The sequence below is a fragment of the Sciurus carolinensis genome, chromosome 16 (genome assembly GCF_902686445.1).
Source record: "Sciurus carolinensis chromosome 16, mSciCar1.2, whole genome shotgun sequence".
NCBI classification, from domain to species: domain Eukaryota; kingdom Metazoa; phylum Chordata; class Mammalia; order Rodentia; family Sciuridae; genus Sciurus; species Sciurus carolinensis.
Window position 1 is genome coordinate 26,524,073 of NC_062228.1, and position 27,828 is coordinate 26,551,900.

The following is a 27,828-nucleotide window of genomic DNA, read 5'->3' on the forward strand; positions in this document are numbered from 1 at the left end:
TGTGCCCATCTGGGGCCAGGACACTGGTTCCCACCCTGGGTCTGTCACTCACCCGTGTGGTGCTGAGCAGGTCAGGGCCCTTCTCAGAGCCTCAGAACTCCTCATCTGTGAAATGGGGACAATAATAGCCCCCTGCTGAAGTGTTTCAAGTGAATCACAGGAGGACCTTTGAGGCTGGGGCAGGAACCTCTGGGAAATGCCCTGTGTTAGGAGAAGGTGCATTTCACTGTCCCCACGGCTCTGAGCAGGGGCTGTTGCCATTTTTACAGATGAGGAAACAGAGGGCTACCAAGAGCGGGGCACCGGGCCTCGGTGAGTCAGTGGCACCAGGCCACATCCTTGGTGTTCCGTGCAGTGGTGGGAGCTCTTCGTGAGCCGTGCTGGGGCCTCTCCAGGTTTGCCTGCGTCTGAGTTGACTGAGTCCTTTGGGGTCAAGATCGAGGCCACTGAGTCACCACCTTCAGGAGCATTTCCAACCCCAGGCATTTCATCTGGGCCTCCCCCAGCCTCCTCAGAGTCAGCACTCACGGAGGCCTGACTAAACACAGGAAGCAGGTGAAAACCAAACACCAAGACTGTGGGGCAGAGGCTGGGCCCAGACAGGGCAGCACAGGCAACAAGGAAAGCATGAGATGGGGACCCCACGCTAGCAGGCAATCAGGGAGGCCTCTTGGAGGAGGTGACTTTTGTAACAAGGTGCCGGCGGATGGGGAGGATCCAGCCTCAGTAGAGTGCACCTGCCACACACTAGGCAGGAGGATCAGCGGGGGCAAAGCCTGGGGGCGGGGGCTGTGTGGTAGGTGGGGCTGGAGCAGGAGGAGAGAGAAGAGGCCAAGAGGCAGGATGGCGGAGGCAGGAACGGAGGCATGCTGTCGTCCCAGAGCAGGAGGACTCGAGCAGATGATGAGGGGATCGATTTGCTCAAGGAGGGCAGCCAGAGGACCCGCCCAGGTCAGAGCTGGAGGAACAGCCTCCCTGCATCCTTGGCTGCTGACACCACGGGGTCCTCGTGGTCAGAGGTAAGAGAGGACCAAGCAGGAGCCTGGCAGAAGCAGGTGGCGTGCTGCCCACGCTCATCCAGGGCAGACACCGCCAGCCACCCAGAGCAGCTGGAAAGCCGGCGTCCCTCCTCCCGCAGGCAGCCTGTCCCATCAGGCCTCTGCAGCCTTGGACACCTGGACCCTGGCCCTCGCCAGTGGTGGGCTGGCAGATGCTAACAACAGGCTCTTGATGTGACTTTCCATGTTTCCACCTCCACTGACCAAGTAAGATGGAAGCAGAACACGGAGGACCTACGTCAGAACTTCATTTACAGTGGTGTGCACAGATTTTTGCTGAACTGGGAACAGAACTCAAAATACTGAAAAACTTATCTGAATCCGATTCTCAGGCTTCATTTGTTGGTGAGTTACTCAGGATGTGATGACCCTGTGATGACCGGAAGTGGCGCCTGCTTTAGATGTGCTGTTGATATTGTCCCCACCACGTCCTCCAGTCTCTCCAGATCACCAAGGAAACACTTGCCGATGTCCACGGTGTAAATATTCCCATCGCAGCCAATTTCAAGATACCAAGCATCGTACACAGACCTGGGAAGAGATGCCCAGGGGCTGGACATTATCTAGTGTTTCTACTCTGACACACCCCAAGGCGCCAAGATTAGGACTTACCATATGAGTTTGGGGCAAGAGGTGACAAGATTCAACCCACGACAATCAATTGTTGCAAAATGTAATTAGGAAGTGATACATTTGAAGTATTGATCACATTGTAAAATGTATTTCCATTGTGTTTACATCATTTAATTTTTTTATCTATTTATTTATGGGGCACCAGGGATTGAACTCAGGGCACTTGACCACTGAGCCACACCCCCAGCCCTATGTTGTGTTTTATTTAGAGACAGGGTCTCGCTGAGTTGCTTAGCGCCTCCAATTGCTGAGGCTGGCTTTGAACTTGCCATCCTCCTGCCTCAGCCTCCTGAGCTGCTGGGATTACAGGTGTGCCCCACCACACCCAGCTTGTAATATAATTCTTAATAGTAACTGTAACAACTCACAAAATGTCTAAAAATGTAACCAGTTCCAATAAGCCAGGACAAGCAGACTCCAACACCCCACTGCCCGTCTTCCCCTCAACCCTGTCCTGAGTCCCCAGCCTCCTTCCACGGGCTCCAATGAGGACAGATCAGGAAAGCTGGGTTGGGTCCTGGGCCTCTTCTCTGAGCAACCCCAAAGCCTGGTCTCCTCTCAGGGAGGGTCCTGGGGAAAGGCTGCTCTGGAGACCGTCTGGATGCCCCGTGCCAGGAAGAGGCTCAGGAATCACAGCCCAGCTCTGTCCCTCCGGGTGACCAGTTATCTCATTTTGCCCTGGACTGTCTGCACCTTAGCAGTGCAAGTTCCGTATGTCAGGAAACCCCTTAGTCTTGGACCAACTGGACAGTGGTCACTCCCGCCTCGTAATCATGTGCTCATGACAAGAATAAAATGCTCATGATGCCAAAGTCAGTGGAAATGAGTGGAAGACAAGGCGGTGTCTGTCTGTCTTGGGATCTGTCCCTGCAGGGGCAGGGCCCGTACCTGGCGGGGGGAGGGTGATGAATTTGAGTTTCTGGATGGAACCTCCTGGTGGTGGGGTTGGGGACAGGTGGCAAGGAGCAGCAGCCCCGAGAGGGTAAGAGAAGACCCTGGAGCTGGGTTCAAGTCCAACTCTGCCACCCACTAGCTGCATGACCTTGAGGAGGTGACCTGCCACCCTGCCTCGGTTTACCCGTCTGTCACATGTCCCTTCTCTCGGGGTGGTTGTGGAGGGTCACCGAGGTCGACCTTGGAAAGCACAGGGTCCCGCCTGTCAGAGGCAAGGTTGTGGGTGCTCTTTTTCTTTCTATTTTAGAACTATTTCCACTGCGGCTGTTCCAACACTGTGTACAATCAAAACAAAACGAAAACTGTGAGTGGGCAGGGCCGCGCTGCCCAGAAACAGAGCCTGGAATCGACCTCTGAGCTGCGTCAGGCCGCCGCTGCAGCTCGTCACCTGGAGATGCACCTCAGAACAGCTGACTGGAGAGGCGGCAGGGCCTCCCCGAGGCCACTGGAACGGAGCCACGGCAGGCAGCTCTGACGGCTGAGGAAATCAGAGGCGGGCGAGTGCGGCTAAGTCAGAGAGGGTGTCTGGGTCTCCAGGGCAGCCCAGCACGGGCAGGGCTCAGCCCCGGCCGCCTCCACCTGACACAGATTCTGTTCATGCTGTCGAGCAGCCTCGGTGACTCGGCCCCAAAGGAGGAAACAATGCCCCATGACCCGGGAGAGCAGCCACACCGCACGCCAGTTAGTGGGAATAAATCCCTCTGCTTTCCACCTGGGCCTGGGCCCCATCCCAGTAATTAGTTCATCTAGGGTGGGGAGGCCAGTGAGGGCCAGGGTACAGAATTTAAGGAGGCACCGCCCTGCCCTTCAACCCTCCTGTGACTGGGCAGGGGTCGGGGGCAGCTCTGTGGTCATCCCACCTCATAACCAAAAAAAAAAAAAAAAAAGTTTAGTTAATAAAATTTTAAAAGAATAAAGGTCAGGGAGCTAAGGCTACTTGCCCCAGAAAGTGGCAGAGCCAAGATGAGCCCAGGCCCGTGGGCCTCCCGCGCCTGGAGACTTAACCTGGGGCCCTCCTCCCTCCCCCACCCTCCCTCCTCCTGCACCCCCAGGCTGTCCTCAGGGGTCCAGCCAGGCAGAAAGGACACCGAAGCCGAGCTCGGAGGCTGGAGCTGAGGTCTGACTCTGCCCAGGTGTCCTGCTGAACCTGGGCAGGTCCTGCCTCTCTCTGGCCTCAGCGTCCTGTCTGCAGGAGCTGGAGGTGTCCTTCAGGAGGGCTGTGGACTGCGGTGGTCACAGGGCTGGCAGCCGGGCCAGCCAGGGGTGGGGGAGGTGGGGGCGGTCAGGGACTGGGGGGGCCAGGGTCAACTGGAGGGCGCCGCCCAGCTCAGAGAAGTCCCTTAAGGGAGTGTCCAGTGTGGCCTGATCCCGGAGTTTCCAAGATTAGCCAGGAATGTGATGTTCATGGGAAACTCCTCATTGTCAAGCGAAGGCCGTCCAAGGCCAGACGCCACCCAAGGGACGCTGCGTCCTATGCTGCAGGTGCCCGGCCAAGTCCACTTGGCCCCTCCATAGGAACAGAAGCTCTGGTTGTTTGCTGGGCTGGTGGCCCCAGGACAGATGTGCCACCAGCCAAGTGTGCCCGTGTGACCAAGTTCTGGAGCACAGGCAGGGACAGGGAGCGGGGTCAGCCACTTCAGGATCACACCCTTTCAAGGGAGAGACACACCCGCCTCTTCCTGTCCCCCACCTGCTGACCAGGACAAGGCCCAGTGTTGGTGGCCACCGGCCAGGGTGGGAGCCACATCCTGGGGGTGGGCCTGGGTGCCTGCTGGCCTGGAGCCTCCGCAGCCACCCTGGACCCATGAGGAGAGTCCCTCGTGGTTCGTGCTGTGGTGGCGACTTCACTGCAGCCCGGGCAGCGCGGGCAGCACGGCTTCGCGGGATCGTCCTCGGGTCTGTATTTACTGTTTATCTGCGTGTTTGTTTTTGCAGTGCCGAGGGTCAAGCCGGGGCCTTGCACACGCTAGGCAAGCGCTGCATCCGGAGCCAGCCGCCACTCCTGCCCGCAGGCCCATTTCACAGGTGGGAAGAGAAGCGAAGGGTGTGAAACTCACGGAGAGAGCCGCTAAGGGCAGGCGCGGCCCGAGCACGACCCCACGCCTCTCAGAGCCGCGAGGACCACAGCACCCGGCAGCAAAGGTGCTACTGGGTTGGGGACAATACCACCTAGACCCTCTCGGGGGCTGCTGTGTGGTGGGCAAAACCCCCTTCACTGCCAGGGCTGCCTTGACCCCCAGGCTTGTACCCAGACTCCACTCCTTTTGTGGTCTGCGCTTCATCCAGCTAGCTTCTCTGAGGCTGAAGGAGTCCTCTTCCCACTGCTGTGTCTGTGTCTCATCCCAGGGCTGCTGTGTGACCACTGGCAAATCACTGCCCTCTCTGGTCTCCTCACCTTCTAGACCCAGGACCTCCCACCACCATCTCTGGCTTAATTGGCTCAGGATGGTGCCCAGTGTCAGTCACTGAATATGAAGGCCTCCCCCACCAGGGGACCCTGGGGTTGGGGAATGGAGGGCGTCAGGCATTAGCGGCCAGCCCTCCACCAGCCTCAGATGCTGCTCAGCCTTCCCCTGGACACGTAGGGCCGTGGGGCAGGTGGAAGGCTAGGTGTGAGAGGACCTTGAGGGTCAAAGTCTAGGCCCTTCGTTGGTGGAGGATAAAACCCTCGGCTGACCAAACACCTGGAGGCTGCACCTGCCGCTCAGCAAACACACCTGCCCCGCCTCCCAGTTGCCGGTGCTCAGCCAGGGCCACCCAGCCATGCCGAGCCTCTGCAGCAGAGAGAGGCCCCGGGGGACAGGGGTACACCAGGGTCACTCCTGTGGCGTCACAGAAACAGCCTGGCCTTGCAACCCCACAGACAGGGCCGTCCCTCCACCACCAACTTGTGGTGACCTTGAGCATATCCTTTTTGACCTTGAGCCTCAACCAGTCTTGGCAAAAGTGCTGCCGAGTGCCCAGCCCGGGTCCAGGCAGCAGCCAGGGTAGCCGTCTGATACTAAGGAGCAACAGAACAGGAAGAGAGGAGGAGGGGAGATAAGCGGACTTTTCTTTTTCTGAGGGCTTGCAGGAGCCAGTAGATAATGTCCCAAGTTAATAAATCAAGAAACGGCCGTGCAGGCCTGCTATTTATGACTCTGGAAGTAACCACCACATGGAGCGGTCAGAGGTGGTGGCCCGTGAGGAGGGGGCTTGCAGGAAACCTGGCTTTAAAATGTCCGTTTAGTAGAAGTTATTTATTGAAAATAGACTTGGCCTCTCCGTGTCGATCTGAGAGGTCACCACCACTAGCAGAGGGTTTGGGGTCCCCAGGCCATTTGCAAGGTTAAGTGCTCAGGTTGTAGAGTCAGGTTGCCAGGGTCCAATCCTTGCTCCATAATTTATTAGCTGTGCCGCCTTAGGCAAACTACAGAACCACTCTGTTCCTCGGCTTCCTCAGCTATAAAATAGGAATAATAATAATTACATATTCCTCATATATACAATAAAAAGTAACTGTGAGGCATTATTTTATTATCCCTATAACACACACATGCAATGGTTTTACAAAAATAGAATTAATATGCTATACGGAGTGTTTTGCATCTTCCTTTCCCTTCTCTTGCCAAGATCTGGGGTTGTGACTCCGTGGTAGAGCACTTTTGTAGCATGTGTGAGGCACTGGGTTCAATTCTCACACCACATAGAAATAAAGAAATAAATAAAATAAAAGTCCATCAACAACTAAAAAAAAATTTTTTTTAGATCTAATGGATATCATTTCAGGTCAGTACAAACAGTTCTCTTCCATTCTCCCCTGCCTCTGCTGCACCCCCGTCCCGGTACTAGGGATTGAACCCACAGATGATTTACCACTGAGCTACATTACCAGTCCTTTTTATTTATTTTTTTTTATTTTGAGACACATTCCCAGTCCTTTTTATTCTTTTATTTTGAGATAGGGTCTAGCTAAGTTGCTGAGGCTGGCCTCAAACTTGTGATCCTCCTGCCTCAGCCTCCCGAGTCGCTGGGATTACAGGTGTGCACCATGGCAACCAGCTATTTCATTCTTTTTAAATGATGCATGAATTCCATTGCACAGAACATAAAGTTACCTAGAAAAGTTAGAAAGTATCCATTTTTAATGCAGTAATTAATGTATGTTTCAGGGCACACATGTAGCTATTTCTGACATGTTTTTCAAGGAGAGATTGTGCTACGCTCAGTGACCCTACTGATTTGGGAGGCTGAGGCAGAAGGATTGCAAGTTTGAGGCTGGCCTGAGTAACTTAGTGATACCCTTTCTCAAAATAAAACAGACTGGGGACCTAGCTCAGAGGTAGAGTACCCCTGGGTTCCATCCCCAGTACTACAAAAGAGAGAAAAAGGGTGGGGGAGATTGTTAGGTACAGAATTTGTGCCATTACATATTTTATTGGTGCACCTTTAAAAGTCATACCAATACTGTATGAAAGATCCCATTGTCCCACACCCACGTAATTTTTAAAATTTTGCCTCTCTGGTAAGGGGTGATCTCATTGTTAATGTGCCTCTCTCTAATTATAAGTGCAACTAAACATCTTTCCACAACTTCATCATCCATTTTAATTTCTTCTCCTGAAAAACAAATATTTGCATCCTTTACCCATTTTTAATTGAACTTGTTATATTTTTCCTACTAATTTATAGAACCTCTTTGCATATTAAAAATCTTAATTCTTGCTTTTAAAGATTTTTATAGTTGTAAATGAACAACATGCCTTCACTTCATTTTTAAATTTTTATGTGTTGCTAAGGATCAAACCCAGTGCCTCACACATATCAGGCAAGCGCTCTGCCACTGAACTCCAGCCCTAGACCCCCTTAATTCTTTAAGAGGTATGAGACAAATATTTTCCCATGGTCTTCTGCATACAGCTTACTGAATTTCCTGTGCCTTTGGTCATGGAAAAACTTTACATTATTATGTAGTCAAATATAATAGTTCCTGTGGTTTTCATGTATTACTTTAAAAGACTTACTTGGGTTGGAATTTATTTTAAATTTTCCTTTATGTTCCTTTAATACTTGTATAGTTTGTATTACATTCAGTCCCTTCGTCCTTGGTCGGTCTGAAGTGCTTGTGTATGTGTACGTGGTGTGAGGTAGGGATCTAACTTTCTTATTTGCTTCTAAATGAACAACCAGTTGTCCCAACATCATTTGCAGATGAATCCACCCTTTCCTGTCTGCCTTGATGTCTCTTTGCCAAATGCAGCTGGTGGAGCTCTATGTGTTGGCTTCGAGAGCAGCTGAGACGACCGCGGGTAGGAGCTGCACTATTACTGCAGTGCAGCAGAGCTCAGGCTCAGAACCCACAACTACAGATGAACATTAGTGCCTTTGGTTTTGACCTTATTTTTGGAGCAACTTTGCTTACCCACAATGCAATTTCCACGTTTTCCATTTACAGGTTGCTAACTTGGCAAATACACATACTCTTGTAACAAACACCCCAATTATGATACAAAACATTTTTCCAGAAAGTTCCTTTGTGCCCCTTTGCAGTCTCCCACCGACTTCCACCTAGGCAGTTAGTATCACTTTAGACTACATGTATGGAGCACATTGATAACATTTTCAGAGAAATAAATAACGCAGCTGCAGCACAGCCCGTTGGCTGAGGAGGAAGGACAACTTCCCCTAGGGGAAGGAACTTCTCTCATGGGGCTGACAAACACCTCCCTGAACACAGGGACAACCCGGGCTGGATCTCCCCCACTTCAGGCAGGAAAGTTCCATTCCAAGTGTAAACATCAAATCTGCCAAATATCACCTAACCTTTTCTTCTAGGTCAATTGATCTCTGTCCTGAATTCAAAATGATCGCTTTCAAAAGAGAACACAATACCCCTGCATGAAATGACTGGGGCACTTGTCACAAATAAAGCAGTGCTATTTGTGATACTAGAATAAAAAGTTAATCTCCTGATTGGGGGTGTAGCTCAGCGGTAGAACCCTTGCCTAGCATGCGCAAGCTTCTGGCTTTGATCTCCAGCCCCTCAAAAAAAATTAATCTGTTGTACCTAAAATCACATTAACATTTCCTCAGGGGACAGTCACAGACTGGGAGAGAGAAGTGAGTAGCAGCAGAATTCCAAACTTTCAGAAGGAGGCTGGTATAGGGGTGGGGGACAGACCAGGAGAGGACGAGGTCCTGGGTGGGGGGAGGGGGAGGGAAACAGACACTCAGCTCATAAGTTCTGGGGTCTTCACCATGAAAGCTAACTGAGGGGATTTTGAGGGACCACTCGGGAAACATACCTTTGGAGTCAGATAGCCAGTTTTACTTAGTTATGTGAGAATAACCTTTCCAGCCTCAGTTTCCTCATCTGTCAAATGGGCATTCTAATAGTACTTCATTATAAGTACCAAAAGAGACAGGGTCGGTAAAGCACACCCCCTGGCCCAGAGTTGGCTTTCTAGAAATGAAAGTCTTTCATTTCCCGAGGATCTTGAAGGAAGTAGACCCATAGAGAGCTACTTTTGTCAGAATAACCAAGGGATCAATAAAACAGCCCTACTAAAAGAAGTGGCTCTGATAGTCACCAGTCTTATTAATTAATTGCTCATTATAGTCTTCATGTTTTGCTAATGAGAACAATTAACTGCTGCAGGTTGGGAGTCCTAACTAAATAACTACCTCGGGGGTTAGCCTAGAGTCAGGGCTGGATCTGTGGAAACCCCAGTCACAGAGGGGGCCTCTGGCACCTGCTCCAGACCAGCCTCTATCAAGGCCTGTCCTGTCCCGGCTCCCTCTGCGGGTGGAGGCCCCGAGTGTGCAAAGGCCTGGGAGCTGCCTCCCACCCCTGAACCTGCAGAGGCAGGAGGAGACTATGGTGGACTGGAAATTACTCAGCATTGCTGAGCATCAACCCTGTGCCAGGCCCTGGGTGGATGATCCCCAGGAATCCTGCCCATCCTGCCTGGTGGCTGTACTGCTCTCTGCAGCCACAGGTGGGGAACATGTCAGGCAGCAGGTGACCTGGGCCCTGGGCCCTTGTCCCAGTGTTCACACTCAGCGTGGGCTTTCTTCTGGGTGGGAGCAGGCGGAGACCAGGGCCACACATGAGCAGGGACCTTCAGATATCTGTCTGACAGGCAGGGCAGGAGGGGACCTTAAGACTTTTCTACACTGCCCTGTCCCCTTTCATTGGACTGAGACCCAGAGAGAGGCAAGGCCGTCTTGAGGCCCAGTGTGTGCCTTGGCGCAGGGAGGCAGGACTGAGAAGGCCTGGAGGCCCAGAGAGGGAGGCCAGCCTCCCTGCGGTTGCCTAGCCCAAGTGGGGCAGCAAAGTCTCACCCGGCGTGTTGTTCACCCCTCCCCGTGAGAAGCTGTCAACCCGCACCAGATACTGGGTAACACCTGCCTAAGTGTCATGGGCGTGGTGGCCACTGAGGCCAGATGTTCTCAAGCCTGCGGGTTTGGGGAGAGCGTCACATCGTCACATCATGGCTCCTCGGCACGACACACAGCCCTCTAAGGTTCCTGAGGCACTTCAGCAAATTTGACCCTCATGCTCCCAGCACGGCCCCTGGGGCTTGGCCAGACGGGGCTGGAGGGACGACCCTCCATTCCTCTCAGCTCACGGGTGGGGAACACAGGGGACAGGCACACAGCCTCTGTGGTGGCAGAACTGGAGGAGAACCCTGGGGTCCCAGTGCCAGGTCAGGAGCCTTGCTGAATCCCTGCCCTCCCTGGGTCTGTCTCTGATCTGCAAGATGAAGGGTGGCCCGGGATGAAAATAGCAAGAGCGAGAGTAATGTCCCATTCCTGGCTCCACCTTGACCAGCGCGAGAGGCGCGGAGGACCACCTTGACCCCGCCGCCTGTGAAAACGAGCAGATTTTATGATGCCTACTGTGCACCAGCCCTCTAACCACACATTCTCCTGCCCACTCTCCGAGGAGTTCCTACTGAGCTTTCCCACTCCGCAGACCCAGAAACTGAGGATGGAGAAGTCTGGAGACTGTCCTGGGTCACACAGGTCACAAGCGGGCAGCTGGATCCCACGGGCCAGGCCGCCTCCCGAGTTCCAGCTGTCACCAGTCATTGCCTAAGACGAGGAGGGGGCCTCAGGGCAGCTGTCAGGGGCCAGTGGGTCCAGGAGAGGTCCCTGAGCTGTGCCCACTCCTTTCCCAGGGGAAGGAGTCTGACGTCTCTGGGCTTCTCGTCTGCCGTGTCCAGCTGACTCCTGCTCAATCGTCTGAGGACACATGGTCCTGGTCACGGCTCATGGAAGGGGCCACAAGATGTAGACTGGATGTGGATGGAGACCGGTGTCGTTAAGAGGCCGTTTTCCCTCCTGGGATGCAACACCGAAGGGTCTCTTGAGGGATGTGCCCCCTCCGAGCCTCAAGCTCGGAGACTCTAAAACTGATCTCAAGACTTCCGCTTCCTGGGGCTGGGGTTGTGGCTCAGTGGTGGAGCGCTTGCCTAGCATGTGTGAGGCCCTGGGCTGGATTCTCAGCACCACATAGAAATAAATAAAATAAAGGTCCATCAACAGCTAAAATATATTTACATATAAAAAAAGAAAAAAACTTCCACTTCCAGGGATGGTGGGCTTCCTGTTCCTGCTGAACATGGTGAAAGATGCTGAGTCAAGTTCGCTGGTGTAGAAGGGCTGGAAAGATCCTGGAGAACCAGCGGGCTAAGGCTGAAAATCCCGAACCCGGAGAGGTGAGCAAGCACCCAGCCCCTCCACGTCAGGGCCTGTGCAGCCCAGGTTTGGGGACTTTCAGGGTGAGCAGGATGCAAGTCAGAGCCCAGCTCCAGACAGGGGAGGGGGTCTTAAAGCAGACCCTCACCAGCCGTGGAGGGGGACACCGCAGGGAAGGAAAACCCAGAACACAGCAGGCCCTCTGCCCTGGGGCCCCAGAGAGCAGCTTGGTACTGAGGCGGAAGGGGAAGAAGTCATTCTGAGAAGTGTGATCACAGAGCCCTCAGCGCTGCCACGCAGAGCCACGGCCCGTGGCTGCCCAGGAGCTGCCAGCTCTGGACCGGGTCTGAAATGTCTCCTCCATCCCAGCTCAGAGCAGAGGCAAGGCTGGGGGTGCACTCATCCAGGCCGCAGGGAACCCCCACGATCACGTTCCAAAACCAAGGCCGCACCTGAATCAGGAGAGATGACCTGGAGTGGTCTCCAAAGAGACACAGCTGGAAAACATTCCTAAAAGGGGAGAAAACATGGGAGGATGCAGCGCAAGAAAAAATCTAGCGTATTTAGTCAGGAGCTCCAAAGAAGAAAAGAATGAAGGGGTCAGAGGAAATATTTCAAGAGACGATGGCTGAATATTTTGAGTATTTTCCAGAACTGGTATAAGATATCCATCCATTCAACTGTCCCAAGAAAAACCCAAGCAAAACAAATAAAAAGTTGTTACCTTACATAAGATGAAATCAAAGAGGAAATTTTAAAACCAGCCAGAGGGGAAAGACAACTGACTTTCCCAGGAATGGCAGTCAGACTCCTAGGTCACCTTCAACAGCAAAGGCGGAAGCCAGAGGACAGTGGGATGACGTCCTTGATGTGCTGAAACAAAATAACTGCCCACCCAGGATCTACAGTCAGCTCAAATATTTTTCAAGAATGAAGACAAAATAAAGACACTTTCTGGCAAATCAAAACAGAGTTCATCACCAGCAAGCCCTCAGTTAAGAAAAGTCTAGAACATGTACTTGAGGCAGAAGGAAAAGGCTCTAAATGGAAGGACAGAAGTTAAAAAAGAAAGAAAGGAAGAATAGGAAGCAGAGAAATTATAAACATGTTCACATGTGCACAGACATTGAGTGTATTAAACAGCAGTAATTTATGTTGGAGTTTAAAATAAAATGACTAGCTGGGCACAGTGGTGCAGCCTGTAATCCCAGCTGCTAGGGAGGCTGAGGCAGGAGGATTGCAAACTTCAAGTCAGCCTCAGCAATATCGAGGCCCTAAGGAACTTAGCAAGACCCTGTCTCAAATTAAAAAATAAAAAGGGCTGGGGGTGTGGCTCAGTGGTTAAACACCCCTGCAATCAATCCTGGGTACCAAAAATAAAATAAAATAAAATAAATTTTAAAAGTGAAGGTAGCATATGAATTGGGGATGGGAGGTAGACAGCATCAACATGTCCTAGTGTCTATGTGTTACCCAGAGGAAGGATCAAGACTTTGCATTTGTTTTAAGCTTTGATAAGTGAAGTGAGCCGGTTATTGTGGGTGAACTCTGAAAGTGGTCGGCACGCTATGGACGGTGGGCCAGAGCAGATTGCAGCTGGTTTTTGTGTAGCTGCCAGCTAAGAACTATTACTGTATCTTCAAATGATTACAAAAATTCAAAGACTGTGTGGTGGGCTGGCGGTGGCCCACAAAACCTAAAATCTTATCAGACACTTCAGAGAAAAACTGCACCAAAAATAGAAGCAGGGTATCGCATGTCAGACAAGGTAAAGGAATAAAATAAGATGATAAAGTACATGCAAATAATTTTTAAAGGCCAAGGAGAAGAGTGAAGCAGCATGAGTAAGATAACACAAAATAAGATGACAGATTTCATTCTAAATATTTAAGGAGGTATTATATGCATGTTTACTTTAAATCTAAATAAACTAAATGTTCCGATTAAAAGGCAAAGTATTTGAGACTGGGGGAAGATTACAAAAAGAGATTCTGATTACAAAGACAGAGAGAGATCTAAAACGTAAGGACAGAGCAAAGTTTAAAGTTAGAAGATAAAAATACTAGTAAAAAGAAAGAGCTGGGCGTGGTGGCTCATGCCTATAATCCCAGCCTCTTGGGAGGATCATGGGTTCAAAGTCAGCCTCAGCAACTTAGTGAGACTGCAAGCAACTGTGTCTCAAAATAAAAAATAAAAGGGAGGGAGACTTCACTGGCTCAGTGGTAAAGGACCCCTGGGTTCAATCCCCAGTAAAAAAAAAGAAAGAAAGAAAGATGATGTAGCTATTTGTATTCATAGAAAACAATATAGACTTTAAGGCAAAAAGCATTACCACAAGCAAATATAATAATAAAAGTTAATTTTAGTAGAAGGACATAACAGTATTAAATTTGTATGTGTAAGTTCAAGTTACATAAAGCAAAACTTAATAAGACTACATGGAAAGAAATCTATACACATAATACATTTTAAAACACCTTCTTCAATTTGATTAGAAAAGAAAATAAAATGATATGAAAGATCTGAAGAACTCAATAAACTCAGTTCATAAACTTGTGTAGAACACTGCACAAAAATAACCTTACAATGTGCATCTTAAATATTCCCAGAACATTTATAAATATGACTTGTGTTCTGGGCCATATAGCAAATCTTAATAAATTTCAAAGATTCTAACTCATTCACATAATGTTTCTCTAGCCACAATCCAATTAATATAGAAATCAATAAAAAATAACTAGTAAATCCTCATTAATTTGGAAAATTTAAAGACACACTTCTTTAAAAGATACAGGTCTAAGAAGTCATAATTAAAAATTAAAATTAACTATTTTGCTGAAAATACATATCAGAACCTATAGTAAGTTTTCTTCTGTTTTTTCTTTCTCTTTTTAAAAATTTTTTAAAATTTTTGCTACCAAGGATTGAACCAAGGAGCACTTTACTATTGAGCAATATCCCCAGCCCTTTTTATTTTTTATTTGAGACAGGGTCTCTCCACATTGCTTAGGGCCTTGCTAAGTTGCTGAGCTTGGCTTTAAACTTGTGATCCTTCTGTCTCAGCCTCCTGAGCTTCTGGGATTACAGGCATGCAACACCACATTCAGCTGTAGAAAATTTTTCTTAAGTAATATTTATAATGAAATATACTGCATATTAGAAAAGAACAAAGGTTTAAAATTAATGAGCTAGGTATCCACTTTAAGGAATCAAAAAAAGAAAGGATTGTAAAATAAACCCAATGAGTATAAAAAGAAAAAAATAATTATAAAAGCATAAGTTAATAAAAATAGAAGCCAGGATACAATTAAGAAAATCAACAAAACTTGAACTTGATTCTTGGAAATGGCTAACAAAATTAGAAAGCCTCTAGAGAAACGATAAAAGACAAGAAAAAAGGTACAAATTATGTCCAGTAAGAAAATGGGGGGGTGGGAGGGGGTGGAGGGAAGGAAAAATAACAGAATGAGACAAACATCATTACCCTGTGTACATGTATGATTACGTAAATGGTGCAATTCTACTTCGTGTACAACCAGAGAAACAACAGTTGTACCCCATTTGTGTACAATGAAACAAAATAAATTAAAAAAAAAGAAAAGGGGAACATTATCAGGGCATAATGTAACATATTAAAAGATCATATTATGAACATGTTCATACCAATAAGTTTAAATTTCATAAAAGTCCTAGAAAACTCTTGCTCTCCTAAACTGACTTCAGTAGAAGTAGAAATCCTGAAGAGTCCTGTATGTTAAAGAACGTTCATCTACAGTCACAAATCTTCCCAAAATGAAAACTCGAGACCAGAGAACTTCTGGCAAATTCTACCAAACCTACTGGGAAGAAATACTTCCAGGTGGGCCCAAACTCTCAGGAAGACTAAAACTCCTTCTACAAGGTTAGCATCATCTTGATACCAAAACCCAATAAGAAACAAGAAAAAAATTATAGGCTATTCTCGCTCAAAAGCACAGGTGCAAAGTATTAGCAAACTAAATCTGTAATGTATAAAAGGATAATGTTATGATCAAGTTAGGTTTAACCAATGCAAGATAGATTTAGCATTATAAAAAGGTTAATGTAATTCATGACAATAATAGGTTAAAGTGTAAAACTTTAATAATCACCACAATGTGTCCAAAAGGGATATTTGGTAAAATGCAATGTTCTATTCATGATTTTTTTTTTTTTTGGTGGTACTGGTATTGAACCCAAGGACACTCTACCACTGAGCTGCATCTCCAGCCTTTTTTTGTTTTTATTTTGAGACAGGGTATCACTAAATTGCTGAGGCTGGTCTTGAACTTGCAATCCTGCTGCCTTAGCCTCCAAGTAGCTGGGATTAGAGGCATGTACCATCATGCCCAACCCATTCATGATTTTAAAAAAATATATGGTAAATGAGAAATAGAAGGGGCTTCCTAAATCTGATTTTAAAACACACACACACACACACACACACAACCCCCAGCAAATATTACACTTTCGGGTGAAGTTGCCAAAAATGTTCTCTTTGAGACTGGTAACACGATAAGGAAGCCCACTATTACCATATTCATTAAGATGTTGTTTTAGCCTAGCCTGTGCAGAAAAAAAAAAAAAGGAGGAAAACTAAAACATACATAATTTGGAAAAATAAAATCGACTTCACCATTCATTAACAATATGATGAGTACATAAAAAATTCAGGGGGCTGGGGAGATAGCTCAGTCGGTAGAGTGCTTGCCTTGCAAGCACAAGGCCCTGGGTTCAATCCCCAGCACCGCAAAAAAAAAAAAAAAAAAAAAAAAAAAAAAAAAAAATTCAGTCAGGTGCAGAGGGGCACTCCTATAATCCCAGCAACCTGGGAGGCAAGCTTGGGATCCTCCAAGTTTGAGGCCAGCCTCAACAACTTTGTGAGAGTTTGTCTCAAAATTTAAAAATAAAAAAGACTAAGTATGTAGTTCAGTGGTAAAGTGCCCTTGGGTTAAATCCCCAGTACACACACACACACACACACACACACACACACAATCCAAAGGAATCTACAAACAAAATATTAGAATTAAAAAGCAAGGTTATCAAGATTGTTGGATTAAAAACAATATTAAAACATTATTATGCAATGGTATATAGTTAGTCAAAACAATTAGAAAATGGAAAAAGTTTAAAATCCCTGTCACAGGCAGCCTGTAACAGTCCCCAGTGTCCCCGCCATCTGGTGTTCACACTTTTGTGTAATCCCATGCACATGTATAGGCTGGATTTAGTGACTCACTTCTACGTCTAGTGAACAGAGTATGTCAGAGTCAAGGAGTATGACTTTTTTTGGAGGGGGAGTACTGGAATTGAACCCAGGCATACTTTACCACTAAGCTATATCCCCACCCCTTTTTATCTTTTATTTTGAGACAAGCTCTCACCAAGTTGTTGAGGCCGGCCTCAAACTTTGGATCCTCCTGACTCAGCCTCCTTAGGTTACAGCCTGCACCATGCCACCTGGCATGGAGTGTGACTTCTGATATCAGGTCATAAAAAGACTGCACCTCCCATCTTGGGTGCACTCTCTCAGATCACTTGATTTGAGGACAGACGGCTGCCAAGTCATGAGAGGCAGCCACGTGGATTGCCTCCACCAGTCCAGCCTTTAGATGAGACCACAGCCCAGGCCAGGAAACTTCATAAGAGACCTTGAGCCAGGGACACCCCGCTAGGCCACACCTGGATTCCTGGCTCACAAAAATTGGATGATAATAAATGTGTGTTATTTTAGCCACAGAATTGTAGGGTAATTTGTTACACATCGATAGCTAACCAATGTAACTACCATTTGTAATGTTTCAAAACATATTGAGTAACAAGAAATCAATCCATCAGGAATGCGCAAAACTCAGATAAAATTCTAAAACTTAACTGAGACACCACGTGAGGCATGCAGAAATACACAAGACAGAACATTCACCGTGGCCCCACACTGAGGTGGCCATCTCAGGGCAGAGGTGGCCTTTCTGAGCATCGAGTTGACTGTTCAATAAGTGATGCTAGGACAGCTGGGAGTCCCTGCAGGAAAAGTCTGAATTGGATCCTAGCACACACCAGCCACAGAAATCAACTGAAGAGAAAAGGGCCAGAAGCTCCTGGTGACAATACAGATTTTGGAGAGGGAAGAATTCTTTGAATAGACATGAAAAGCACCAGCGGCCAACACCTGTAACCTAGCGACTCCAGAGGCTGAGGCGGGGGGATCTTAAGTTCAAGGCCAGCCTCAACAACCTAGCAAGACCCTGACTCAAAATAAAAATTTAAAAAGGGCTGGGGATGTGGCTCAGAAGTAGAACACCCAGGGTACAATCCCCAGTAGCGTGTGCGCACACACACACATACACACACAAGCACTAACCATAAAATAAAAGCTTAATCAACTAGAATAGACTAAACCAACAACTTTCTGTTCATCCAAAGAAAACAGGTGGAAAAGAGAAAAAGACAAGTCACAGAGTGGGACAATATTTGCAACAATATAACTGACAAAGGAGCAGAGGCCAGAATACGTAAATATTTCCTACAAATCAATAAGAACAAGATAGAATCTAAGACTGAGTCAAGGACTTAGTGTGGGCAATGCATCTAGCAGGAGTCTGGGTGGGAAGGGGACAGAGATGGGCCAGGGAAACCCCAACGCAAGGGCATTGTCAATGTCGCAGCTGTGGGCAGTGGGGCTGGGTTGCTCCTGGACCTCCAAGACCTCTAAGAAGGCCGTCACTTCCGGGAAGGCCAGGAGCCTGCAGCACGTCCCCATCAGCCCACCTGCCCCATGCTCGGCTTTTCCGCATTGCTGGAGGGGACCCTGGCCTGGAATGTGGGAAGACTGGCTCTGGGCAGGGGGAGGTCAGCCCACCGCCCAGCGGCTGAAACCAGAGTGACGCTGGTACCAGCAGCCTCTGCCACCGACAAACTCAACAGAGGGGGCGAAGGACCTGAGCAGGCACTTCACCAAAGAGGAGATCCCACGGGCCCCTGCACACGCGCCCCGGAAACGCAGTGTCTGGTGACGGAGGTGCTGCCACACACCCGGCTTCCCGCAGTTCGTTAGAGGTCCACGCAGCCACGGGAACACTTCCACAGCCTCATGGGTCTGCAAACTGTTCAACCACTTCAGGAAGCTGGCATTATCTAGTGACGTGAAAGACACACGAGACCCGGACCCAGAAACTCCACCCCCGGAGGGATAGCAGGGAGAGGGGCAGGTGCCGCACGGTCACTCTTCACAAGAATGGTCATGGCAGCTGGGGTGCAGATCCGTGGTAGAGCACCTGTTTGGCATGCACATGGCCCCGGGCTTGATCCCCCACTCTGCAAACATCCCAAATGTCCATCAGAAGGAGAATGGATCCATAAACCACAGCAGTTCACACACTGAAATAGTATACAGCAATGAACATGAACTATAGCTATACTCAACAACGCAGGTGTATCCTGCCAACATGGTGCTGAGTGTAGGGATGTGGGTTTCATTCACGGGCTCTCCAAACAGGCCAAACCCAAACTGTACTGTCCCGAGATGCAGACATGACCCAACTACAACTAAAAGTGAGGACAATATTCCTCTGAAGTCAGGTTGAGGTTCCCCTCTCCGGGGCAGGGAGGTGTGTCCCCAGGAGCGGCGGGGTTACTGAGGTGGTGGCGGTGTTCACCTTCTTCCCACGGGCGTTGGTGACTTGGGCACTTTCTCGATCACTTTTGTTGAGCTATGTCTGTATTCTGTGCGTTGTCTAACACATTCGTTTTTAATGTTAAAATAATCAAATAAAATTCACCCACACCTGTCACCAATTCTCTCCTTCTTGGGTTCCTCACCTGAGTTTCATCCAGGCCATCCCAACTAGTCAGAGATCCCAGGCCCATTCCCGCTCCCTTCTGTTGTCAGCGTGACCCTGGGTGGGTGGCTCACCATCTCTCCTGTCCTTTCAAGGACAACCAAGGACAGCTACCCCGCCCCCGTGCCCTTCCCACCTGTCTCCACTCAAGGTCAGAATGACCTTCGGGAAATCTGCTTGGATCGGAACTCCAAAGACCTTCAGTGTCTTCCCACCACCCACCCATGCTCTGTGATCTGGCCTTTCAACCCTCTGGTTTCTGGGCCCCCCCCACCCCTGGGTTACCCTGTGGCTAGCAAGTCCTGGCTCAGCAGAGGATCTCACTGCATGAGGGACAGACGTGGGGTAGATGGACAGATGTTTAGATGGATGGATGGATAAAATCATGATGGACAGGTGGGTGGGAAAACACCAGGATGAAGGGATGAAGGGATAAAGGATGAATGGATGGAGGGATGGAGGGGTGGATGGAGGGATGAATGAAGGGAGGGAGGGAGGGAGGGAGAGAGGGACAGATGGATGGATGGAGGGATGGAGGGATGGGTGGATGGAGGGAGGGAGGGAAGGATGGAGGGATGAATGAAGGGAGGGAGGGAGGGAGGGATGGATGGAGGGATGGGTGGATGGAGGGATGGAGGGAGAGATGGAGGGAGGGATGGAATGATGGAGGGATGGAGGGAGGGATGGATGGAGGGAGGGATGGAGGGAGGGATGGGTGGATGGAGGGATGGAGGGAGAGATGGAGGAAGGGATGGAAGGATGGAGGGATGGAGGGAGGGATGGATGGAGGGATGGAGGGAGGGAGGGAGAGTGGTGGGTGGAAGGCAATGGACAGAGGGATAGACAACCGGACGAATGGCTGAATGAAGGACAGTGAACAAAGGCAAGATAACAGCATAACAGATGGACAGACAGACAAAAGGATGGACGGGTGATGGAATAGACAAAGAAAGGAACGGGCAGATGTCAACACCTTAGCCCAACAGACAGGTGGCCGGACTGGACTGACCAGCTTTCTTCTGTACCAGAAGTGGGACAGTCGAGCCAGGGCGTCAGACGTGCTCTGGACACGCTGTACCTGGTCCAAGGCAGGGACGGGGTGTCCCCACCACCCCTCCCTCTGCGGGCCACCCACAGGCACAGGGACCAGGGAGGAGGCAGAAGTGGTCCACCCTGACCCCTGGTGGTCACCATGGGAATACCACTCCCGCTCTGGCCGGGGCTGCGTTCTTGCCCAGAGGGGCCTGGAGACAACTGCTGGGGCATCCGCGGGTGGACGGGTCAACAGAGGCCCATGTTTACCCACTGCTTGCCATGCCAACCAGGAGGAAGGCCACCCAGGCTTTTCTGTGCCTTGAAGTAACAACAAGGTTCTCCCCCACTTTGCAGGTGAGAAAACGAAGTCCCAGAGAGGCCCGAGGCTCCCCAGGTCCAGGCGAGTGAGTGGTGGAGCCCCCACCCGCCTAAGCGCCTTGCTCCCTGCCTGCCTCAGGCCCCAGCAGGGAGAAGGCTGGAGGCTGACCTGGCTTGAGCACAGGCTGGACAACGTACAGTCCCTGCCTCCACAGAAGCTGCTGCCGGTGGCCCACCCCACCCACGCAGCTGGGCCTGGTGTGGATCTCAGCACCAGCACCAAGAAGCTGGGCGACCTGGCGCAGGACACTGAACTTTCTGCTTGGATTTCCTCGTGTGCTTTATAGGACGCTAAGATCTCCCAGGGCTGTTGTGAAAATGAGCTAATATATTTAGAAGCCATCCGGTACACGGCAAGGATTTCCTCTCATTGTTACCAGGGGGAAAATGGAGCTCGGAGAAGGAGAAGCTTGAATGCGAAAGTGGCAGATCCCTGCTTCCACGCTTCCGAGGGGACTCACGTCAGCCTTGGAAACGGTGCCCGGGCCTGGGGGTGTCGCTCAGTGGTAGAGCACTTTCGCAGCTTGAGTAAGGCCCTAGGTTCGAGTCTCGCAATACACACACACCAAAAGGAGCGGTGGGGGCGGGGAGAGAAAGAATAGGAAAGAAGAAGAAAGAAGCCGAGTGACCTTCCCACACACACTTTTTGAGGTAAATATAATCCAATTACTGGACTTCCCCTGGCCACCCCAGAGGTGGCCTGGATTCTGTGTCCCTCCCTGGCTCTGTCTCGGGTACCGCTTACTTTCCCTTGGTTTTAAGCATTATTAAAAAGGCCTCGAGCTGTGTGTATCCTCCAGGGTGGCTTTTCACTCAGCTCGGTGTGTCTCTGGTCTGTCCTGCTGTGGGCGGTGCCTGGGACCCGTCTGTTTCCCCAGGTTCATGATGGTCGACTGGTCAACTCCACTTGGTCTCGCTGCCCTCCTGCACCTGGGCAGCTGGGCTGTTCCTAGTATTTCTGCAACAAAGAGTCGTGCCGTTAGGGCACCCAGGGTGCGCCTCTTGTTACCCTGCAAGGTTCTCTCCTAACACCCGGGGTGGAGTCCCAGGACCCGGTGCACGGGACTTGACGTGCTCTTTACCACCGTCTCTGTTCTACCTTACTACCCAGATAATTGACCAATAAAGTCAGCCCAGCTGAAAGAAGACCAACGGAAAATATCAAAGAGCAGCAGCAGGCAGATAGCCTCCCAGCCGGTAATCTCACTTTAGATTGACAGGAACCAGGAACTTCTGGAAGTCCTGGTGACCTGTGGACAATGTCAGAATCCTGCCAAGCGGGCTGGTTACGGCAAGAATTAATGACCCTTCCAGTGCCCGCCTGGTCAGGGCTAACCTTAGACTCCCCAGAAGCCCCGTATAAGTTTTTGTACCTGTGACCTCTAGGCAAGATGGGATTGGGGAGACAGCCCTCCATCTTCCCCCAGTTGACTTGTGGTCCCCAAAGCTCTTCCTTCTCCCGTCTCTCTGTCTCTCAAGTTATTGGCTTCATGCAGCAGCACCAGACCTTTGATGGTTATTTGTTCACTTGCATAAAGAAATTCCTGTTTCTCCACAGGTACTTGAGCCCATTTATACCCCCACCGGGAATTTTGAGAGTTCCTGTGGATCCACATCCTCTGCAACTTTGAATGGTGTCAGACAACACGTTTACCAATCAATTGCATAGAAGATAAGGTCTGTGTTGTCCTGGTCTCCATGCACCTGATCACCTGTGGGTGTAAGCATCTTTTCATGCTCTTTGCCCATAATTGTTTCATCTTTTGCAAAATGCCAGTTCATGTGTTTTGTCCATTTTCTTCTCAAATTATTCTTTTATTACTGATCCATAGAGCTTCTTAACACCAATCCTAACTTAGTTTTGGTGTGCTCTGGTTTGGATGTGAGATTTGTGAGTCAGAAGCGTCATCCCCAGGATGAGGATGTTAAGAGGCAGTGGGACCTTTAAGAGGTGGAGCTTAGGAAGCCAAAGCCACGCCCCAGCCTTCCGCTTCCTGTCTCACCTTGTGACCACCATCCGCCATGAGGCACTGCAGCCAGGGGACCCTCACCAGAGCCAGAAACGGGCTGTTTGGATTGTCAGCCTACAAAATTGTGAGTTAAGTAAAACTGTTTTCTTTGTAATTTTCTTTATAAGCTCTCCAGCCTTGAGGGTCTTATATAATAGCACAAAGCAGACTAATATAATGCGTACAGTCCAGACTTGGGTTATCTTGTCCCTTGCTTTAAGGTATCTTTGGGAAACAGAAAGCACTATTTTTTTTTTCATTGTATCACTCTTTTCATCATGGTTTATATGTGTTTTGTTTTACTTAAGAATTGTTTTCCTGCTCTGAAAGATACCAACCTATGTTTTCTTTAAACAGCATTAAAATTGTACTTTTTAAAATACCTTTTTTTTTTTTTTTTTTTTAATGTGGTGCTGAGGATCGAACCCAGTGCCTCACACATGCTAGGCAAGCGTTCTACCACTGAGCAGCAACCCCAGCCCCTAAAGTTGTACTTTTGACATATAAATCTTTTATCCATTCAGAACTGATTCTTTTTTTTTTTTTTTTTTTTTTTTTTTTGGTACCAGGGATTGAACTCAGAGGTGCTTAACCACTGAGCCACATCCCCAGTCCGTTTTTCTTTTTAATTTTTTTAGATGTTGATAGACCTTTATTTTATTCATTTTTTTTTTAATATGTGGTACTGAAAATCGAACCCAGTGCCTCACTTGTGCTAGGCAAGCACTCTGCCACTGAGCCACAACCCCAGCCCCCCAGTCCTTTTTTAAAAAGAATATTTTATTTAGAGACAGTGTCTTGCTAAGTTGCCGAGGCTGGCTTTGAACTCATGATCCTCCTGCCTCAGCCTCCTGAGTCACTGGGATTACAGATGTGTGCCACCGCACCAGGCTAGAACTGATTCTTGGTTATGCTGTAAGGTAGTGATCCGGCTGCACTTTTTCCCTATGTACATAACCGATTTTACCAACTCGGCATATTGAATAGTGTACCTTGCTCGCTGATCTGACATTGTCCTAGATGAAAGTTCTACATTATGGTTTCATTTTATTTTAGACTCTCTTTTCTGTTCTTCAGCCCATTTGTCTACCTGTAGGATGAATTTCCCCATATATGGGGATTTTAAAAACTATGTTTGATATTGTTCTTTAACCTCATTGCTTTGTGGTCAAAAAACATACACTGTATTTTGAAATTTTTGAAGCTTGCTTTCTAAGCCAGTATGCAATTGATTTTTGTAAATGGACTCTGAGAGCTTGAGAAGAATCTGACCCTGGAACACACGGTTCCATTACTGTCCATTAGATCAAGTTTGTTACTTGTGTTGTTCAAATTCTCTATATCTTGGCTAATTTTTTCAGCTTTGCTATCAATAATTCAGAGCAGCACTTGAGGGGCTGGGTGTGGCTCTGTGGTAGAGCACTTGGATAGCGTGTGCAAGGCCCTGAGTCCCATCCCCAGCACCACAAAACGGTAGAATAAAATCGAAAAAAGAAGCACTTGAACTATCCCAGGCTGATGGTGAATTTCTCCCTATTCTTTTTATTTTTTTATTTTTATTTTTATTTTGCAGTACTGGGGATCGAACTCAGGGCCTTGTGCTTGCAAGGCAAGCACTCTACCAGCTGAGCTATCTCCCCAGCCCAGAATTTCTCCCTATTCTATCAAATTTTAAAAGTCAGATTTATTAAAGTAAACTTACGATTAAGTTCACTTTTTAAATGACCTGTTCTACAAGTTTCGATAAATACAAGTTATGCAATCGCCACCACTCTCAAAACATATAATATTTTCATCATCTGAAAAAGATCCTTCATAAGCCTGTGAAACTCTACCTCAGCCCGGTGACCAAGGTCAACATCCACAGGGCCAAGTCCTGCTGATAGGATGTGACAAGGTGGCACTCCATGTCTAGGGTCTTCCCCAAAATCAGTGATCCCTATTAAAGCAGGAAAATATCACAAGGTGAACCCCAGCTGAGGGGCACTCTACAAACACCTGACGTGCACGCCTCACAGCGGTAAAGGTCATCAGAACCAGGAAGGTCTGGAAGCTGGCACAACAGTGAGGAGCTTAGGAGACACGCAGCTCAATAGGATGTGGTGTCCCCGTTGGGATCCTGGAACAGAAAAAGGACATTAGAGAAAAAGTGAAGAATGCTGAATAAATATGGATTCCAGTATCAATATTGGCATGTTACTATGACAAACATCAAAATAATGTACGATGTTCATAGAGGGGAAACTTGTGTGTGAGTAAATGGGAACTCTCTATATGATCTGCAATTTTTCTGTAAATCTAGAATATTCTAAAATAAACAGTTTTCTTAACATTTTCTCATGATCCTCTGTAGCCAATCCCTTCCCCCAGCCCCATCTTCTGGCAAACCCTGATCCATTTGTTCTCCATCCCTACGTTGTTACCTTCTCCAGAATGTCATGCTAATGAAGTGTCCGTAGCCTCTGTAGCTTTTTTCATTTAGTATAATGACTTCAAGATTCATCACGTTGTTCTGTGTACAAATACTTTTTATTGCTGAATACTATTCCCCGAATGATTGTAGCATAATTTGTTTATCTAGTTGGCGTACATTTGGGACGCTTTTCAGTTTGAGGAGGCTATGAATGAAACTTCCATAAATATTTGTGTACAACCACTGTGTTAGTCAGTTTTCATCACTGTGAAAAAATGCCTGAAGAAAACAACAGAAAGGAGGAAAGATTTATTTTGGCTTACAGTTTTCAGAGATTTCAGTCTATGGTGAGCTGGATCCATTGCTTTGGGACTGAGAAGATGCAGAACATCATGGTGGAGGGCACAGAGGAGGAAAGCTGGTCACTTCATGGCAAACAAGGAGCAGAGAGAGAGAAAGAGAGGAAGGAGCCAAGGACACAATATAGCCTTTCAGGGCATGTCCCTGGGGACCTCCTTTCTCCAGTTAGGACCCACCTCCTACGGCTTCCATCATTACCCAATAGGTGGTTCAACTATGAACCCACAGATGGATTGATCCACGGATGAGATCAGATCCCTCGTGATCCAATCTCTCCCCAAAAGCCCCACCTCTGAACATCGCTTCCTTGGCACCAAGCCCTCAGCCCATGAGCCTTTGGGAAACATTCCAGATCCAAACCATGACATCTCCCTGCTAACAATAACTGAAGCTAGAAATAATAATAATAATAACTTTTAGATCTGCTCTCTGAAGGTTTGGAGGTAGCTACCAATCAGTAAAGATGACTACAATAAAAAATGAGACAGTAACAAGTGTCAACAGGCCTGTGGAGAAATTGAACCCCTCAGACATTGCTGGTGGTCAGATACAAGGATGCAGCAATTTTGGAAAACAGTTTGACATTTCTTCAAAAAATTAACTCAATGACTCCACTCCTGGGCACGTACCTGAGAGGACTAATGTCATATGTTCCCACAAAAGCCAGAGTAGAAACCATTCCAAGGGCCACCCACAGATGAGTGGACGAACCACCCCTGGTGTAATAGGATGCAGTATTAGGAATTCTGATCCATACTGCAACACATGAACCTGGAAACCGTGATACTAAACGAAAGAAGGTCTAAAGGAACAATTCTGTGGTATGTATGATTCCTGTGTATGTAGAAACCAGAATAGGAAAACCAGAAGAGGTATCAGAAAAAAGACACTGTGACACAGTGATCAAAACTAGGGGTGAACTGGGGCCGGGGTTGTGGCTCGGTGGTAGAGCACTTGCCTAGCTTGTGTGAGGCCCTGGGTTTGAGACTCAGCACCACGTGTAAATACATAAATTAAAGATTCATCAACAACTAAAACAAATTTTTAAAAAACTAGGGGTGAACACAATAGGCTTTCCTTCTCTTGAATTTTTTTTCCTTTATTTTCCTTTATTTTTTAACAACAGAAAAAAGGTGGTTTTGTCCTTTTCATTTTAGGATACTTTTAAGCACATATTGGGAAATGTACTGGAATTGGGGGCGGGGGAGAAGGATTTTGTTTGTTTGAAGAAATCAATCTGACTACATACACCAAACCCACAAACAGACAAAAATTGAAAACTACAGGAAACTTCGGTGACTACTAAACTATAACTGATTCATCTCTCTTTTTTCACCTAGTTATCTTTTCCTTAAGCTCAAATCTGGTACTAACCAGGACCAGTACACCCCTGGGCCTATTTAATTCCATTGGCTGGCAGGCCATTTGCAGTCTACACTGTTTAATGTCAGGACACCGGGTGAGAATTTGTCAGAGAGTTATACTGCCCTATTGTTTTTAGGGGGGAGGGGAGTGGTACAAAACAAGTTGTGAAAGTGTAAAAATAATTCACAAGATTAACAAGTGTTTAGTAATTTCCTTTGGTTAATAAAACTGTCTAGATTTTGAACCTTGAAGACTAGTCATTTTCTATTTTCTTATATCATCTGTCACGACTGCAAAAGAAAATCTGTAAATAACCCCATAGTTTGCATTGGGGGGAGAGTCAGAAACCTACAAAAACTCGCACAGCAGCATGGGATGGACTAGCAATCTGTTATTGCCTTCCCCAGAAGGGCATTTTGTAGGAATGGGACCAAAAGACAGGTGCAGTATCTGCTCCGCATACAGCATTAGCATACAGGAGGCCGGGGTGATGGCTACAGACTACACTGTGGGTTTAGGGCGGAAAAATCAGTTATCTTCCAAATCTGCCACACCCACGGCAGGCTGGCGGGGTGGGGAGCTTGGGAGGGGTACACCGCCCACCCAGGCTGGGCCCGGCGAGCGCCCACCTCCCTTGCAGGGCGTGCGGCGCTGGCTGCGCTGGGCCCAGCGATCCTCGACCACCTCCCAGGAACCGCCGTCGCCCGAATGGGGAAGGAGAGGCTCAGCACGTGGCTGCAGGGCTTGATGATTCGCGGGATGCCTCGCACTCGGTTCCGCGTCTGCTCCTCGCTCTCCCAGGTCCTTGGGGCCTCCACCAGCTTATCCAGCACGATGCCGGCGCCGCGGTCGCAGAAGCCTGCACCATCTTGCAGAAGGTGGGGTCGTCCTCGCGGTCGGCTGCCGCCTCACTGTAGTGACCTGAACCCGGGCTGCCCGCGGGCCCAGCCCAGCAGCGCGGCCGGTCGCGGCCGCCGAGCCCAGCACAGCCGGGCCTGCGCGGGGCAGCAGCAGCGCTTCGCCCAGGCGGCAGCGCGTGGCAGAGAGTCGAAGCTGGAGGCCAGCGGGCCGCTGGGAGAGGG